At 34.1% G+C, this 17547-nt stretch overlaps 1 protein-coding gene across 6 annotated transcripts in view; it reads left to right on the top strand.

Moving 5' to 3' along the window:
- LOC111513626 (inactive dipeptidyl peptidase 10) overlaps nucleotides 1-17547 on the top strand; it is a 260347-nt gene that overhangs the window by 96071 nt on the left and 146729 nt on the right. The gene's annotated exons all lie outside the window — the stretch shown is intronic.

Genomic DNA, 17547 nt, shown 5'->3' with positions numbered 1-17547 from the left:
AAATTATTTTTTGTCACTGCTATTCTATTTTAGGCTTTTTAATTCGTACATCCTAACCTATACATTTTTGTAAATGTATCATTGTTCGGTCGGTAGCCGGTTGGTTCGCCGTGGGTGCTTTATTCACTCACTCAAATCGACCGCCGTGTTAGTCGGTGGTTCAAGCCGCAGACTGAACGATCGATTTTCACTTGCCATCATCCAACCCGTGTTAGGAATCACACGTTAAAAGGTAAGACCTCGTTAGCCCTTAGCTCGTACAAGTTTCAACTTCTGAGGGTTGTCTTTCGTAGGGGTGCAACATTTCATGCACTGTATTCTTGAAAACTATTTGAGAATGTGAAATTTTCACTCCTGAAAAATTTTCAAATGAATCATTGTACCTAGTCCAAAAATTACCCTCTTCAGTATTCCTTGAAATGCATAGGACGTACTTGTTTGAAAAGGATGTACATTCCTCAGCACTCAAATTTCATGAGATGTTGAATAGTGACAGGGGTTGTTTTGTAGATATTGTTTTATATATTATTATTTTAAATTGGATCCTCAAGAAGTAGGTTTTCACGTACTTATATATCCGGAAGGGATGAAATTCCACGAGTCTTCCTAAAATTGCAGACACGACCAGACCGAAATTACTTAAGAAAATTGTCCTCAACCCGCTAGTTAGTGGTGTAACTCGCATCGAATTTCTTATCAAATGAACATCGGCTCTTAAGGTAGACAATCGGACAACGACGTAGCAGACAGTGAACGATCAAGATATAGATGAAGCCAAATTTGCTGGATAAAGTTGAATTGATTGAAATTAACGTCAACTCAACTGAATCTGATTCTTCTTGATTTTATTCCTTCTTTTAGGCCTGAAACGAGAACATTGTTTCTGCAAATCTACCACAAAAACGAAAACCTGTAATATCTTGAATGATTTACCTTAGCTTCTTTTTAGGCCTTTGAAGTTAAATAGGTACACTAAGTGTAAAATTTATTTTATCGAGCAGCACCGACCATTTCTCTGCTCGATGTTTGTTCACACTAGCCTCACACTGTCGCTTCAATCGTCCTCTGTCCACCCGCACGCCATTTCAATTGAACTATCGAAATGTACATACAGGTTGTCCCAGTATCTCATAAATGAACTGTTACACGGTACATATCAGAAATACGTGACGGACTGTGGCTGCTTATCGTTTTGAGGATCAACATAGTACACCTTGAACTTCACTGTTCAAGAACTCTTTCATCTGGAGAATAGCGTTTATGTGAAATAAACTTCCTGAGAACGTTTTTCCAAATGGATTTAATCTCCAGCGATTCAAATCCAATGTGAATCGCTACTTTCGCACAGGCACCGTGCTTCAAGGATTTTTCTGTAGTTCTTGTATTTTGTCCTGAAAAAAATCGATACCAATATGCCTAGGTATAGGTCAGGTATATTAACAGAAATGGAAAAAGCAGAATATGCTTTAATGATCAAGAACATTGTTTCAGCTGCTTTATCGAATATTGAGGCCACATTTGATGATACGTCCTTAGAATTAATCATTGTGACATAGAAGAGAAGGAGATCGATGACAGGAGCAGCTGGTGGATAGACTGTATGCTCAAAGGAAGATTGATATAAACGACCGTTATGGAAGAAACGATAGCAGCACGGGTGGCAAGGGTTTATCCCCAGTATTATGGAACTTTCTATATACATATGTAATCAAGCACCCTTCTACCATACCATGGTGTAGGGTGAGTTATATCAAACACAAATAACACTTTTGTCAATAACTATTTTTACAAAATAATTTCCATTCTTTTCTGTTAGTATTTCAATGCTTGGCTTTTGTCCATGTCACTTTTTTTTCCAGTATGTGCCCTATTGTCTAATACAATTTTTTTCTTGGTCTATCATTTTTCTTATTCTTCTGGATTCCCGCTTCCCAAACTTGTCTAGTTAGTCTTGCCTCTTTCATTCGATACAAGTGTCTCCACCAGTTGAGTTGTCTTTCTTCTACAAATTCTAGTATTCGCTGTACTTCTAGTTCTTTTTTCATGTCCACATTTCTTATTCTATCAATACGAGTAATTCATTTTATTTCAAGAGCTTGAATTCTACTCATTTGCTGTTCTGTTCCATGATTCTGTATCCATGATTCACAGCTCTATGTTAACACTGGTCGATATATGGATTTACTTTCAGTTCAGTTTCCTTTTTGTCCCACACATTTTAACATTGTCGCTGTGATTTTGTTGATTCCAGGGGCTTTACCATTATTAAGGTTTTTTATTGTTGTAGTTTGCTCTTCCATTTGTATCAGATTCTCTGTATTTTTCTGTGTCACTGTTTGTATATCTGTGTCCCTTCCTTTTTAAAATCCAGTTTCGGACATTTGAAAATACTCTTTCCATCTATTGAGTATGTACTTTTGTTCTGTAAGTAAGTCCCCAGTTTTCCTTTCGATGATTAATTATGTTAGTAGCAGGGGAGCCCACGATGCAAAATGGGGATTTACTCGAGCGTCATTGAGACATATTAGATTGCAAAGCTATAAGATGATAAGAAGAAAAGATGTTATATAATATATACCTTTTCATCGGTGGGGGAAGCGCGTCAGATATTGATAGCGTCAATGTCCTACGTATTTTTTATTTTTAATAATGTTGGTATGTTAATCTGATCGTTTGCATGATGTGGGTGGTTGTACGTAAGGGTTAAAAGTGAAAAGAAAAAAAAATGTAATCGAGCGTGTCAGATTTTCTGAGGGAGCGTTGAGTGCAACATAAAAAAAGCTCTCATTCAATAATCTGACGATTTCGATCTAACGCAAAGTCGCGGCCATTATTATAATGTGCAAAAAATTCGCCATTTTGAAATACTCAATCAAAACATAAAGATTTATAATCTTTATGTTTTTGATGTGTTGTCTCATAATCTGACGATTATCTAGAGGGATTCGCCTAATCTGACAAAAATAATAATAAAAAAAATTAATTCATTGAACTTAATTAATTGAAAAGCTCAGGAAAGAGCATGCAAATAAATAAGTGTATGTTTTTTTGAGTACAATACTCGTATTCATAAGAAAATAATTTTTAAATAATGCTCAAAAATTAAATTTTTTATAATCAATTGATTAATTAATGAAGAAAAGAGAAATGAAACTTTCTATGTTTTTTACCACTTTTATTTGTAACTAACGTTACTGCAGTTTCGTCCTATAAGGACATTTTCAAATTTATATATTGTATGAGTTTGAAAATGTCCTTATATATTGTATAAGTTTAAAAATGTCCTTATAGGACGAAACTGCAGTACTAACGTCACTGAAAAAAGATAGAAAGTTTAATTTCTCTTTTTTTTTTCATTATGATTTCGTACCACGCAGTAACGGCTACATCCATCAATTAATTGATTAATTAATCATCATCTTCATCTTCATCACGAACGAGTCTCTGTGATCAGCTGTGATGGCGTCATGGCAACATAATTCAGAGTGGGCACGGAGTGATAGGGTAATAGATAGAGAAAAAATGAATAGAGAATAGAGGAATAAAAACTCGGAAAGGGAAATATAGGTATCACACAACTGCACCCATTGAAATTCTCGACGAATTTTTGTTATTTCGGCTTGCGGAAATCGTCAGATTATATATTTTTTGTTATCCTTGAATTATTTCCTTCAAAATAAAAAAATTTCCTTTATCCCTCACAGGCGGCCTTATATATGGGGCTCATATTTGGTGGAGGTACTTAACCGGGTACAAGGTATCCCCCTGTATATTAATCTGCCGCGCTTTAGTAGATTCCGAAATCCCCGCTTGGGCTCCCCTATTATAGTATTTTCTCTGTTCTCAAAGATTTCAGTGTTGAATAAAATAGTTTTTGGTTGCCTTTGCTAGCTTCTTCTATTTTTTTTCCAAAATCAATCCATGTCTCTTTTTTGTCCATTTTTTTTATTGTTTTGTATCTCGGGTTTCTATACGCATCATATTTCTCGGTCGTCTTATCGGCTAGGTAATTCTCCCATTCATTCTGAAAGCTTTTGGCGATTGGGTAAAAATACCACTTTTTCATTTATTCAACCTTATCATCTAGTCAAATGTTTTTTCAGATTTGTGGAAAACTATAGTAACACCTATTTATAAGAGTGGTAAAAAATGTGAGACTGAAAGTTATCGGCCAATATCCATACTGTGTGCTCCGGCCAAGCAAATTATCCATTCACTAAGCAAAAATATATATCACGGAAGAACAGCACTGGTTTGTTAGCAATGAATCAATCAATACCAATCTATTGATTTTTACTAATTATGCATGTAATACACTAAAATTAAAGAGTCAACTCGATACTATATTCACGGATTTCAGAAAAGCTTTTGATAAAGTAGACCACGATGTTTTGTTATATACACTAAATAAAATTGGATTTTCTGAGAATTTGTTGAAATTATTGAAAAGTTATTTACAAAATAGATATTTCTGTGTTGAACACAATGGTAACACATCTGGTGAATTTCATGGTAGCTCTGGTGTTTCTCAAGAATCTAACCTTGGATCACTATAATATGATTCACAAATAATAATTTGTTCCATTTATACATAATCTCCCTTCCATTTTGAAATTTTCTGAATGTTTGCTTTTTGCTGATGATCTGAAAATATATAAACAGATACAAACAGCTAGAGATTGTGTTCATTTGCAAAGGAACATCGACAGTATTCATAAATGGAGCAACACATTCAAAATATTGTTGAATCGTCAAATCGAATGTTGGGATTCATTACACAGGTCAACAGTGTTTTTGTCACATGAACTTTGTGATGTGTTTTGTTTATGTTGGCCTACCCCTATTATAAATATATAATAATTTTGTCTCAATCACATCCAGTTTTTTTGTGACAGCTATATATTCATTTATGACCTAATATTCGTCATTCAGGCGGCTGTATAACTATTGCATCAGCTAACATACATTTTATTTTCGTCAGGTACATCGCAAATATGCAACGAAAGTGTTCTGCTAACCCTGACAGTTTTGTTATGTGTGTGAAGAATTAATTGAACAGTGCTTTTAAGAATATTTTGGATTTACTGTGCAGCATCAAGTCAAACAAAAATAAAAGGCATTATAACGAAGTCCAAACATACTATCCAGTATTCAAACTTGTCTTCGGCCAACACAAGAAAGTCGGGATTCCAGTCCGGAAGAACTTGTTCGTATGAGGAATATGAAGATAGTGACCCAAGTGATGAACTGCAAACACAAAGTGATTTAAACGATTTAGTACGTGATTTGAATTTGTCTAGAAAACAGGCTGAGCTTTTGAGGTCTGGATTAAAAGACTGGAATTTACTTTCAACAGTTTTTTATTTTCGACATTGTGGCCATAAAATAAAAGCTTACTTTTCTATAGTAAACGATTTAGTCCATTGTCATAATATTTATATTGTGATAAATTTATTGAATTTTGAGTATGATCCAAGTCATGGCGATTGTTCATTGACTTTTCAAAAACGAGTTTGAAAGCAGTGTTGCTGCATAACAGAAACGAACACCCTTCAGTGCCGGTTGCTCATGGTTTTGCTATGGAAAAGACTTACGAAAATGATACTTATTCTTGAAAATACATAAAAAGTCACTATTAAAATAAAATGTGACTCAATCGTGAGTTATGTACTCCAGGCCATAAAAATGTTAAAAATAAGCCTTTAGTGAACCCTGATGACATATTTTTACCACCGTTGCACTCAGTCTGATGAAAAATTTTGGAAAAAGCTATGCGCAAAGATGTCAGTGGATTTTTATATCTGAAAGATAAATTTCCCAAACTCAGCGACGCGAAAATTGAAGGGAGAATATTTGTAGGCAAACAAATACGACAACTTATGAAAGATAAGAGCTCTGAAGGAGAACTAAATGACCAGGAAAAAATCGCCTGGAAATGTTTTGTGTTGTCTAAAATATCCTAGGAAATCATAAATCGGAAAACACAACGACCTAATAGAGGAACTAATAATGTCAGATAAAGCTTTGGGGTGTAATGTGTCCTAAAAAATACGTATGTTTGACTCTCATCTAGATTTGAGTGCTGTGAGTGACGAACAAGGGAAGAGATTCCATCGGGACATTTACTTAATAGTGAAGCGTTATCAATGGAAATGGAGCCCAGGAATGCTAGTAGATTATTGTTGGAAACTCAGGAGGGACCAACCAGAAGACAAATATTCACCAAATTCATTTTGTAATTTTCACCAAAATATATGCTTTGATGTCAACACAAAAACCGGTTATGTCAATTTTTTTTCATTGATACAATATTGGTTAGTGACCCTAGTAGATTTAAAGTTCAATATAAGTTTTCATGTGACAAAAAACAGTTAAAATTTTGTTGACCAGTGTAGACAAACTTAGGACTTTACGAATAACAATAATATAAAATTATTATACTACACTTGTGAGACCTTAATTGGAATTTGCAAGTATAATATGGTCAGGTAAATATCGGGCCACAATTAATGCAGTCGATAAAATACAAAATAAATTGCTCAGGTACTACAACCAGTACCGTATTAGGGCTGACTATGAAGTTATCAGATCCAATTAACTTAGATATGACTTTAAAATTCTCTCTTCAGAAACAAGAAGATCCCTCAGCTTGATGTATTTTTTTGTATATTATAATAAATAACAAGTGATCATCTCTAAAGAAGAAGATTAAAACTAGAAACTAATGCGAAGCTAGCTTATGCTATATAGGTATCCCATACAGGTAAACCATCCAGGTGTACCACCCATACAGGTATACCAACCAAAATAATTTTACAATTCTGCCTTATCTATTATTTTACAATATATGTTTATATAAAACAATTTTCAGCTAGATAAAAATTAATTTCACAATATTGCCTATCTAAATTTATTTTTGCAATGTGTCCTTATGTAGTAATCAGTAAACCCAACAATATTATTTTATTTTAACAAGCTATATAGTATGCTCTTTGGTATAAGTCCGTCATCGTTATTCATAATATTATTGTGTTTACTTATTTCTACACTCTCATAGGCATTTAGTTGCCTGTTGTTGTTAACTTGTCTAAAAATCTGTTTGAAAAATCTGTTTTTCCGTTAATCCGAACGACAACTCTCAGAAGTTGAGAAACTTGTGCGAGCTAAGGACTAACGAGGTCTTACCTTTTAACGTGTGATTCCTAACACGGTTGCAGAATCATTCCAGCTTCAACCAGATAAATTCTCTCGAGAAAAATATCTGGTCGAAGAGGGAATCGAACACACGACCTTCCGATCGTGAGTCAGACGCACTACCACCGCGGCCAATTCCACAACGATGATTAGTCTAACTAATCATAATGAACTGAAGTCTATGGGATGGTTTTGTTGCAAAATATGATGGACGACTGCTGATTTTTCATTCATTCTTGTTGGGTACACAAGTGATTCTCGGGATTTATAATTATTGAAATGTGGAGATTATTTTATATTCATTATTCTGATCTGTTTGGATACAAATAAATAAATAAGGAATCTTTGCAAGCTTTCATCTTTCGTTTTATTTGTAATTTCATATCGGCAGTCCAATTATATATTTATCCCACAGATGTCCTTCACTGTGTTTAGTAATGTATCTTCAAACATATTCCACAGCTGGTTACCGAAAAAACTGATTTTTTAAAATAGATATCGTCTCTAGTTTTTTACATAATACTCTTTCGAATCTAACTGCGATTTATTTACTTCTTAGTTTATATGTTTTTATATTTTCAGTTTTAATAATTTTGTGTTTCTTGTTAATGTTTTCTTCTTTTCTTTCGTCAATTATGTTTTCATGGGACTTTTTGAGGTTCAATAAATTGATAAATGTAGCTGTTACTACATGGTAGGAGAATTGAAACCTATTTCCTATAATTGAATTCCTAACCCTTGGATGCATAGTACGAAATTTCGGTATCGTTCAGATTCGGGAACTTGGGTTGCATTTCAAGGAATGGTTTGAGAACGTCGAATTTTTACTATTTTGAGAAATTTTGGCTACATTGTCCTACATAAACACTCCGGACACTTACGCTTATGAACTCCAGATTTCTCCAACTTGTCCACTTATCTTTGTCAATAAAAAGGAAATTAGGTAACCTGGCATGTGGCCTAAATGCCACTTCCACATTGTTTTGAAAAATCAGCAATTTTCAAAAGCTCAGTTATTTGAAATCCTTGAAAATTCATGAACAAGCATTGCGTATGTAGCCTACTAAATGACCAAATTGACCTGGTCTACTCGCTGGTTTTCAGAATAAAAAAAAATCTGTTTGAAATCTGTTTTTCCGTTAACCAGCTGTTGCACCCCTACGAACGACAACCCTCAGAAGTCGAAACTTGTGCGAGCTAAGGATTAACGAGGTCTTACCTTTTAACGTGTGATTCCTAGCACGGGTTGGATGACAGCAAGTGAAAATCGATCATTCGGACTAGGGCTTGAATCACCGATCAACACGGCAGTCAATTCGAGTGAGAGAACAAGCACCCACGTCGAACCGCCTGGCTGCCGACCGACCAAATAGCCTACCAGCATTGTCACACGTAAAGAAAATTCAGGTAGTTAAGTCGATAAGGACCCCTTGTTTCTACCTATAGGAGTTGTATAAGTATAAAAGGGTATACATTGTTAATCGTTCAGTTTATTGTATTCGTTTGAAAATGTCCTTGGATGAATCTGCAGTAACGTTAACTAAAAATACAAGTGGTATAAAACATAGAAAGTTTAGATTCTCATTTTTCATTCTGAGGTTTGAGCTATACAAACGCATGCGGCAGATCCTGAAAATTGCACTGTTGCAAAAGCGCTGATCATAAGCCTAACGAGAATGGACAAGACTACCATGATAGAGGGCTTAGGATCTCTGAAACTTCAGAAAGAGATACATCTGCCAAAAGAATTGATATATCTGGAAGTAGAATGCAAAGTAGATATGCAAAAAGGGGGATGTAGCATTGATGCTGGCGACACGTTCCTACGAAAAGATATGTAAGCTGGAACCAGCCATGATATTGGTTCTCCACCATGGTGGTTGAATTCCTGACTATATATGCAACTGTAGACTGATGGCCAGAGATGAAACAACAGCTGCATTGGATACGTTGTCAATGTCTCTTATTTATATATTGTAACTATGTGAGAGGCCAATTCAAATTGGAAAATTTACCGAGTGATAAGGGATCGAAAAAAATTCAAATTACGAAATATGTGGAGAAACGAACATCAAACATGTGATCGGATCATATGTCAGTGGAAAATGTGTACGACCGAAACTCCGCGAGTTAAGTTATGAACCACTAATAATGGAGAAATAACGGTAGGTAATTTGATGGACTCAATAATGACACTGAGTCTGGTTTGAGAAATCTGATTATGAACTGGTTGGCAGGACACTCATGTATCACTGGCAGAAAAGCTGATGAGTGTACCAGACACAGAACATCAACCCCATATATAAGCCCTGAAGCAACAGACATCGAATGCTAATGTACATAGCAATCGATGGTATTGACATCGAAAGAAAACAGGACCTTAATAGTTGTACCAATGTTGTTCGAAAAGTTTTTCCACTGAATAGTGTAGTATGGAGAGGCTCTATCTAAGTAAACATATCTGATTTCAAGTCATTCTTTCATTGAAGAATCCATACTATTTTCTAATTAATACAATAGGTTTAACAAAACAAGGCAAAACTGGAACCTCTGGCGTAAAATGGCTTCACTGCTCCCCTCCAACAGAATTGCTTGCTTGTTTGCTGATTCATTGAATAATTTATCCAAATGCAAAATCATTTCATATTGAAATCTCAAATGTTAATGAGGATGAACTACTTATTACCGATAACGTCATTCATTAATGATTTCGGTTCAACTTTGCTCATACGAACGAAGATTTATGAAGTTTATGAAATGAAGCTATACTTTTCTCTAATGGAATTGTTCCTTCGTAAAACTGCAGATGGGAGGATGAAAATTCAAACTTTGTTAAGTTGTGTCATTGATCCCTCCTTATTTCTATCAAAACAATATGAGTAGTGAAATTAGATAGTTTACAAAACCATAACACTTGTTTCGCTATACAATATCGTTTACGTTTTCTTATATATCAGTTAAAATATATTAATAATTTTTCCAGTCATGAAAATATTTGTGTGCGGAAGAAATATGTGGAAAATTTTCACAGAAAGCAATTAGTTTCATATCATTCTTCCCCTTATAATTTAATCATTTCCGGTTTCAGCCAAATGGAGGTATATTATCTGAACAAATATTTATTCGTTCTCATGGAAGATAAATAAAAAGATTCTCCGCAAATTCTTAGGCAGTTGAATCACCACATTTTCATCTGTTCTGTTAATAATCGAATGAGGAAATTTCGTTTATCAAAGAATAAGGTTCAAATTCCAGTGAACCATTTTTTTTGACACAAAGTAAGAAGTGGATTTTTTTTTTAATATTTACAGATCACTGAAGTTGATACAATGATACAGATTTTTGGGGTCACTTCAGTGCCTGCCCAAACGTCGGTACCAAATAATTTTCTGTAAATTGGTATTTGGATATTTGAGCCTTCTGAGAGTATTGTGGGCCTGGGTATATTAGTTCTATATCTGTTACTGTTTAAGAACATCCATATTAAACACTGGTTGTTATGCAGACATCTTACATTCAATAAAACTTTGTTTCTTTGTAAAGTTTTTCCGTTGAGAAGCCCTAATTCATTTCAACATTTTCAATATTGTTGAAAGTTCCACCCATACAATATCGAATTATTGATTCTGCTAGAGAGTTAAATACTATTAGTAAGATTTTTCTTGAGAGCATGTGTCGTAGGTTGTAGAGTGTATGCATGAGAATTCTCATTATTTTAATGGCATGTACCACTTGTTCATCCCACCTCAAATGATGGTCAATAACTACATCCAAATATTTCATGAATGTTTTTTTCTCAATAGTGGGATAATTACAGAATAACCGGTTTGCGCAACTAGGTTTATGTAGATAAACTTCGATATTGCTTGGCTGAGTACTCGAATTCAGTGAGAAAGTCATGAATTTGTTCTTTTTGATATTCAAACTCAGTAAATTATCATTTGACCACTTTCTGCAATTCTATTTCTGCAGTATGTAAAACTTTATGCTATGTTTCACCTTCGAATATTAGGTTGTGTCATTAGCATAGCAAACTATGTGCCTCTGAAAATCTCTGTTTATGTATGCAAGGAAAATAATTGGTCCCAAAACTGTTTCCTGAGGCACACCAACAGATATATTTAACTACTCACTGATTTCATTACCGATTTTAACTCCCTGTGTCCTCTGTGATGAATAACTTTGCATCAACTCTAAAGCGTTTCTCCGTATGCCATATCTAAAGAGTTTTCTCAGTAGTACGTCATATGACACAATGTCGAATGCTTTTGCAAGGTCAATAAATACCGGTAGGCATTTCGACGACATTTTCAAGGCTTCCACTGTTTGTTCAACAAACTCTAGTATGACCTTTTCAGTACTTTTGTTATTTATAAATCCAAATTGCTGTTTCATATCACGTGATGATTATTGAAAAAGTTCACCAATATTATTTACTTTTGGATCTTTCCACTAATGTGGAATAGTTCCTTTCTTAAAGCATAGGTTTATTACATGAACAAGTGGGTTCAATATTTGATTATGGATGATTTCAATAAATTTCGATGGTATTCCGTCTGGTCCTGGCGTACAATTGTTTTTCAATTTCGAAATGAGTAAAATTAATTCGCTCTCATTGGTTGGTTCCATAAATAATGTGGTTGCTACTGGGTTTTTTTCAAAAAAGTATTTGGAAAATCAATTTTTTCGATATTTTTAGCCATTTCTTATTCCTATGTTATTGAAAAATTCGGTAAATAGATCGTTATTTATCATACAATAGTCATTTTAGTTGATCATGGTTGTATTTCCTGTATATCACAATTCTAATTGTTTAAACCTGTAAATGAGTTTTTGGCCTGTTGGATGTATTGAATAAAAAAATAAATCAACAAATATATTTTTTGTGGGATGTGGTATTCGAAATATCATCAAATTCCACGTCTCTTTGCAACTACCATTAACATCTTGCAGTTTGTTTTTGTAGTAATGATGTTTCGTGTTTCTTATCAAGTTATTTAGTTCATTTCTATATTCTTTATATTTCATTTCAGCTTCAGGGCTATAGATATTTATTCAAAAGCCTCCTTTCCAGATAGTTCCTAGTTCTGATTGAATTTATAAGACCTTTACGATAAAGTTTACTATGTATTATTTTAAATCCCGAGAGAAAATAACGCTGGCCGCCGCTGGTAGCCATAAACCAGGAGTGACGTGGGTAAGAGCGCGCGAGTGCACGATAATTCACCGCCCGTCAATCGAGAAACAACGAGAATAATGTTACCGACTTCGACAGAACTCCAGAGAAATTTCGACATCATTCGATTACGATATTCAAAGGCTAGTCACGAGGATGTCGTGACAGTCAAGTGGACGTTACAGTGCGGTACGCGAAGTAAGGGCGATAGACATTCAATAATAGTTGAAGTGTTGTATTTAAAGTGAAATGAAGTTGAGTTTGATAATTCAGTGTAGTCAATTATTGGTGAACCCACGGGTATATGTATCGTTTCATTTTGACCATGGAGGTATGGTAAGATTCTTGTGTTTCGTTACATGATAAGGTATCATTCCAGTGCTTGATTTGTTGTTATGATTTCAATTCATCAAAATTGATTTTTTTGTATTCCTTTATATTTTTTATGCTTGATTTGTTTCAGTGGGTGTAGTTATAAATATGAGAATTGAGTGATATTCTGTTATAATACAAAGCGCAACTGATAGCTCAAAGTTTAATTTGTTACGAACATTCTTGTTTTTTTGTGATAAAAATATTCTCAATGATTGTACTTGATTATCTAGATTCTTCTCCTATTGGTACGTTTATGCAGGAAGTAAAGCCATTTTCGATCATTATGTTATGGTAGTAATTAACATGTTGTAAATTTGAGTCTGATAGATTCATATATATATATATATATATATATATATATATATAATATATATATATATATATATATATATATATATATATTATATATATATCACCAACGAACAGCTCTACTGGTTGCTTGTCAATATTGAGGAAATAATTTTGTATGTCGTAAGATATTGTACATCATAAACAATATAACTCCTTGGTATTTATACTTCTTTTAAGTTTTCTTTCATTATGTTTATTTTGGGTTATAATTTTTTCTATTCGGTGCCGACGTGAATATTAATCATTTCTTACTTTTTGTCAAAAGATAATGGTTCACTGGAATTTGAACCTTATTCTTTGATAAATGAAATTTTCTTTCTTCATCATCAAAAGTACATCAATCGATTATTATATTCAGAGGGTTTGGTCCTGGGCCTGAGTTGGAGTTCAAAGCCGAAATTTGCTATTTTCAACATTTTTTTGATGTCGAAAACAAATATCAGTGAATTATTCCATTTCATTTGAATTCCAGAACTGAAATATGTATTTCAAAATCTATCAAAATATATCTATTTCATTTACCCAGAAAAGAATATTTTTGTACTAAGCGACAAAAAATATATGAGTCACTTATTTCTCCTTAGACATTTTGTGCGATATCTCCATGATGATTTACATGTCCCCAATATACATAACTGCGTATGAAATGGGTTTTTTTATGGTGGAAAATATCATTCTCCAGGAAGTATCATCCCACTACATAATAATATTGATCTGCTTTATGTGAATTGGTGTATTTCTTTCTTTTAAGGAGATATTTGTATTATAAGACTGTGTCGTTTTGTTTTTCAGGTGAATAAATTGAGATATGAGGTATTGAATAATCTTTTTATTTTCAGTGAGTTTCAGTAACATAACATTAATGCTCTTCATAAATTTGGATCTTATTTAGAAGGAACATTAGTCTCGCTCGATTCCAAAACCCAAACTGTAAGATTTTTCTGCAGTCTGCAGTAGGAGAAATATTTATTTATTTGTGTTCATATTCGATGTATTTTGATACACTTGATCCAAAATAGCTTTGTGATAATTATTTATGACTCAAAATATCAACGAAACAACACATCAATTTACAATGCTTACACACGTCTGAACTGAAAGACTAGTTACGATGCGCGTTTCATATTGGAGTTGTCATCAAAAGATGAACTCCACCTAATCCTCATTTTCACCTTCAACAGTTCATATCTGACACCACTAACCTCCACTATTACTTTTAGTTATGCAAAAATTATTTCTTGGGTACAAATGAGCGGGATACGAATGGATACAAATAGCGAAAACCACATCTGCAAAAAATCGATTTTTGTGACCTTTGACCTTAAAGTCGCTTACACCCTACCATACGAAGGTTCTGAGACAACTTTGAGGATGTCGAAATACGAGTTTATAGCTGGCTATTTTAAATTTCAAGGTACTTACTTAATTTTCACCAAGATGACTGCTCCATCGGGGGTAAAATTGTTATGATAATTATTCAAGAAGCTCGGAAAAAGACACAAATGTGATTAAGAAATTGATGATCAATGATCACCTCATAAAAAGATTATGAGCCTTTTGTTACGAATTAATTCGAATAATTGACTCGATGTTCATCTCTTCATCTCTCGTAACTCCCTCATTCTTCAATTTAGAAAATTGTCGTATGCCTTTGACTTTGGTATATCAAATCATATAAGGTAAAATATTTTCACAGCTTTCCATTAGAAAAACATCCATTTTTGACCACTTCCACTTTTTTAACTTGAACGGTTTTTTAATTACAATAATAATAATAATAATGATATCAACGGTGGCCGCTCAATTTCAATCAGCTTGCAGGATATATTTGCAAATGTTTCATTACAAAATGAAGCAAAATAAAGATGGAGTTCTTTCAGAAATCCCTAAGTGATGCTGTTCAACTATAACTATACTAATGACAAAAAAATATGGATCATGTTTGAGAAAACATGCATTGGTCATGTTATTATGAAGTACAGTAACTTCTCATACCAAAGTTACCCTAATAGAAGCACTAAACAATACCCAACTGTTAAAAAGAACTGGCCGATACTTGATGAAAATCCATATTAAAAAAAAAACTACTCAATACAGTTTTATGATTTTCACTACATGGGTTTTACAAAAACCGCGACACGTGTTTCGCTATACAATAGCTTCTTCAAGCATAAACTGTTTATGCTTGGAGTTTATGTTTATGCATAAACTGTTTATGCTTGAAGAAGATATTATAGAGCGAAACACGTGTCGCGGTTTTTGTAAAACCCTTACAGTGAAAATCAAACAATGAACTGTATTGATTGATACCCAACTAGCAAAATTGTTTTATAATGTCATGGTGCTGCAACAGTTCCATTATTTTGGTATTTTATAATTTCTTCTAAAATGCTAATTGATTATAATAGACGAGCTGTGAACGCGATGTAGTTCTAGGCAATAAAAGTGTTTCATAAATTTGTCATAGGAACGTTTATGAAATAAAATTAGATTTTATCACCGCCAACAATCAAATTGCCACATTCCTTTGTTCTCCCAAGGATAAAATTATCAATGAATCCCAGGGTGTATATGAAATTCCATGCTCCGATTGCGATAGAATATACGTAGGCCAGACCAACAGACGTGGGACAAATAGAGTATATGATCATCAATTTGCTGTCCAGAAGTCAGACCCATCCTCAGCCTTATCAAAACATTATCAAGAGACAGGACACAACATAGACTTTGCGAACACTAAGACCATCGCCACAGCCAAAACACTCCAAGCTCGGATCATTCGCGAGGCCATCGAAATAGAAAAGCGACCTTTCTGCCTGAAGAAACGCGATGACGGTCAAAGACTTCCAACTGCCTGGAAACCACTAATTTCCCAATGCTCACCTCCCACCAAGACGTCCGGTGATGGTAATCACCCAAAGCCCCGCTCCCGCCTTTCCGCTTCAGTAGCTTCCGTCGATATAAATACCACCGAACTGTCGCCAAGACGGTACCTGGAGCAGTTCCGAAGAAGTACCCGGCTGGGCGTGGAGTTGTGGAAGACCTTGCTCCTAGGCCACTTGTCGCATGCAGATCAGAGCCGGCAGGTGCTAAACCACCGGAGGATCTATACTGGGTTGTCTCCTGGCATCCTGGGATTCAATCCCGGACTTTTGGCGTCTCGCGCTCCCTGCATGATCGCAAAAATCGAGGGCAACACCTTTTGTCAAGAAAATATTCGAAATCATTATATATATATATATATATATTATATATATAATATATATATATAATATATATATATATATATATATATATATATATATAGGTTTTATTGTTGCTTAATTACATTTTCAAACTTAACTTAAGGTACTTAAGGTAGAGATTGTGTCTGAAAAGGACGACCTAGGCACAGGTGCCTGTTGTGTCTTTGTCCATTTCAGACAATAGAATTATATAACAAAAGGAAAGAAAAGCGATATGTAGAGGTAGGTAGTTACAAGAGGCAGACAACCTGGAACAGAGACCAGTAAGTGGAATATTACGAAAAATACTAATTAACTAATTAATTAATTAATTAATTAATTAATGAGGAACAATATAAGATTATGATTAGATGATTGGAAGAGGGATTCAGATGATTTCTCAGAAAATATTGAATTGTGTAGCACTGTTGAAAATAAGCTTCTTTATTTCATATTTAAATTTATTTTTATTGCGGATTTTTTTAATGTCAGCTGGAATAATGTTAAATAGTTTCGGTCCATAATAAAGGAATGATCTTTGTGTGACAGCCTTTTTGAAATGATTGATTTCGACGTTAAGATTAGATGCTGCTCTAGTATTGAGGGGCTTTCTCGGAAAGTGTTCATGATTTTGATGCATTCGCAGGAGACACTGGTAGATGTAGGTTTGTCTTATTTGGAATAAATTAGTATCTTGATAAAGTAATTTAGTAGAGAAGAGTTTTTTTTTGTGAAGTATAATTTTTAGTAAAGTGTTCTGAGTTGTTTGTAAGTTTTGTAGTGTGCTTGTGAAAGCACCTCCCCAAATTGTTATGCAGTATCTTAGGGTAGATTCAACTAGCGAGTTGTATAACATAATAAGATTTTTTCGTGTTAGAATATCTCGTAGCAGATAAAATTTGTGAATCAGAGCTCTTAGTCGTTTTATCACATAGGTAATATGGTCAGACCACCTGATATGCTGGTCAATCATGACACCAAGGTATTTCAAGACTGAAACTTTCTGCAAGTCAGGGCAGTTACAACCATAAAAATCCTCGCATTTGGGAGAGTGTAATTTGATTTTTATATTAGGTTGATCGCTTATCGTAGGTGAGAAGGTGATATATTTCGTTTTCGCAACGTTTAAGCTCAATAAGTTGTGATCCAACCAGATTTTTATATTTTTCAGATCCCTTTCAGTTTTTTTGTAAACTTCATCCCAGCTTCTCCCAGTGAATATAATTG

The sequence above is a fragment of the Leptinotarsa decemlineata genome, unplaced genomic scaffold (genome assembly GCF_025532065.1).
Source record: "Leptinotarsa decemlineata unplaced genomic scaffold, Ldec_3_MD MMD2_P_RNA_scaffold_9, whole genome shotgun sequence".
Taxonomy (NCBI): Eukaryota; Metazoa; Arthropoda; class Insecta; order Coleoptera; family Chrysomelidae; genus Leptinotarsa; species Leptinotarsa decemlineata.
The sequence above is the reverse complement of the archived record's forward strand: the minus strand, read 5'-3'. Positions and strand labels throughout refer to the sequence as shown.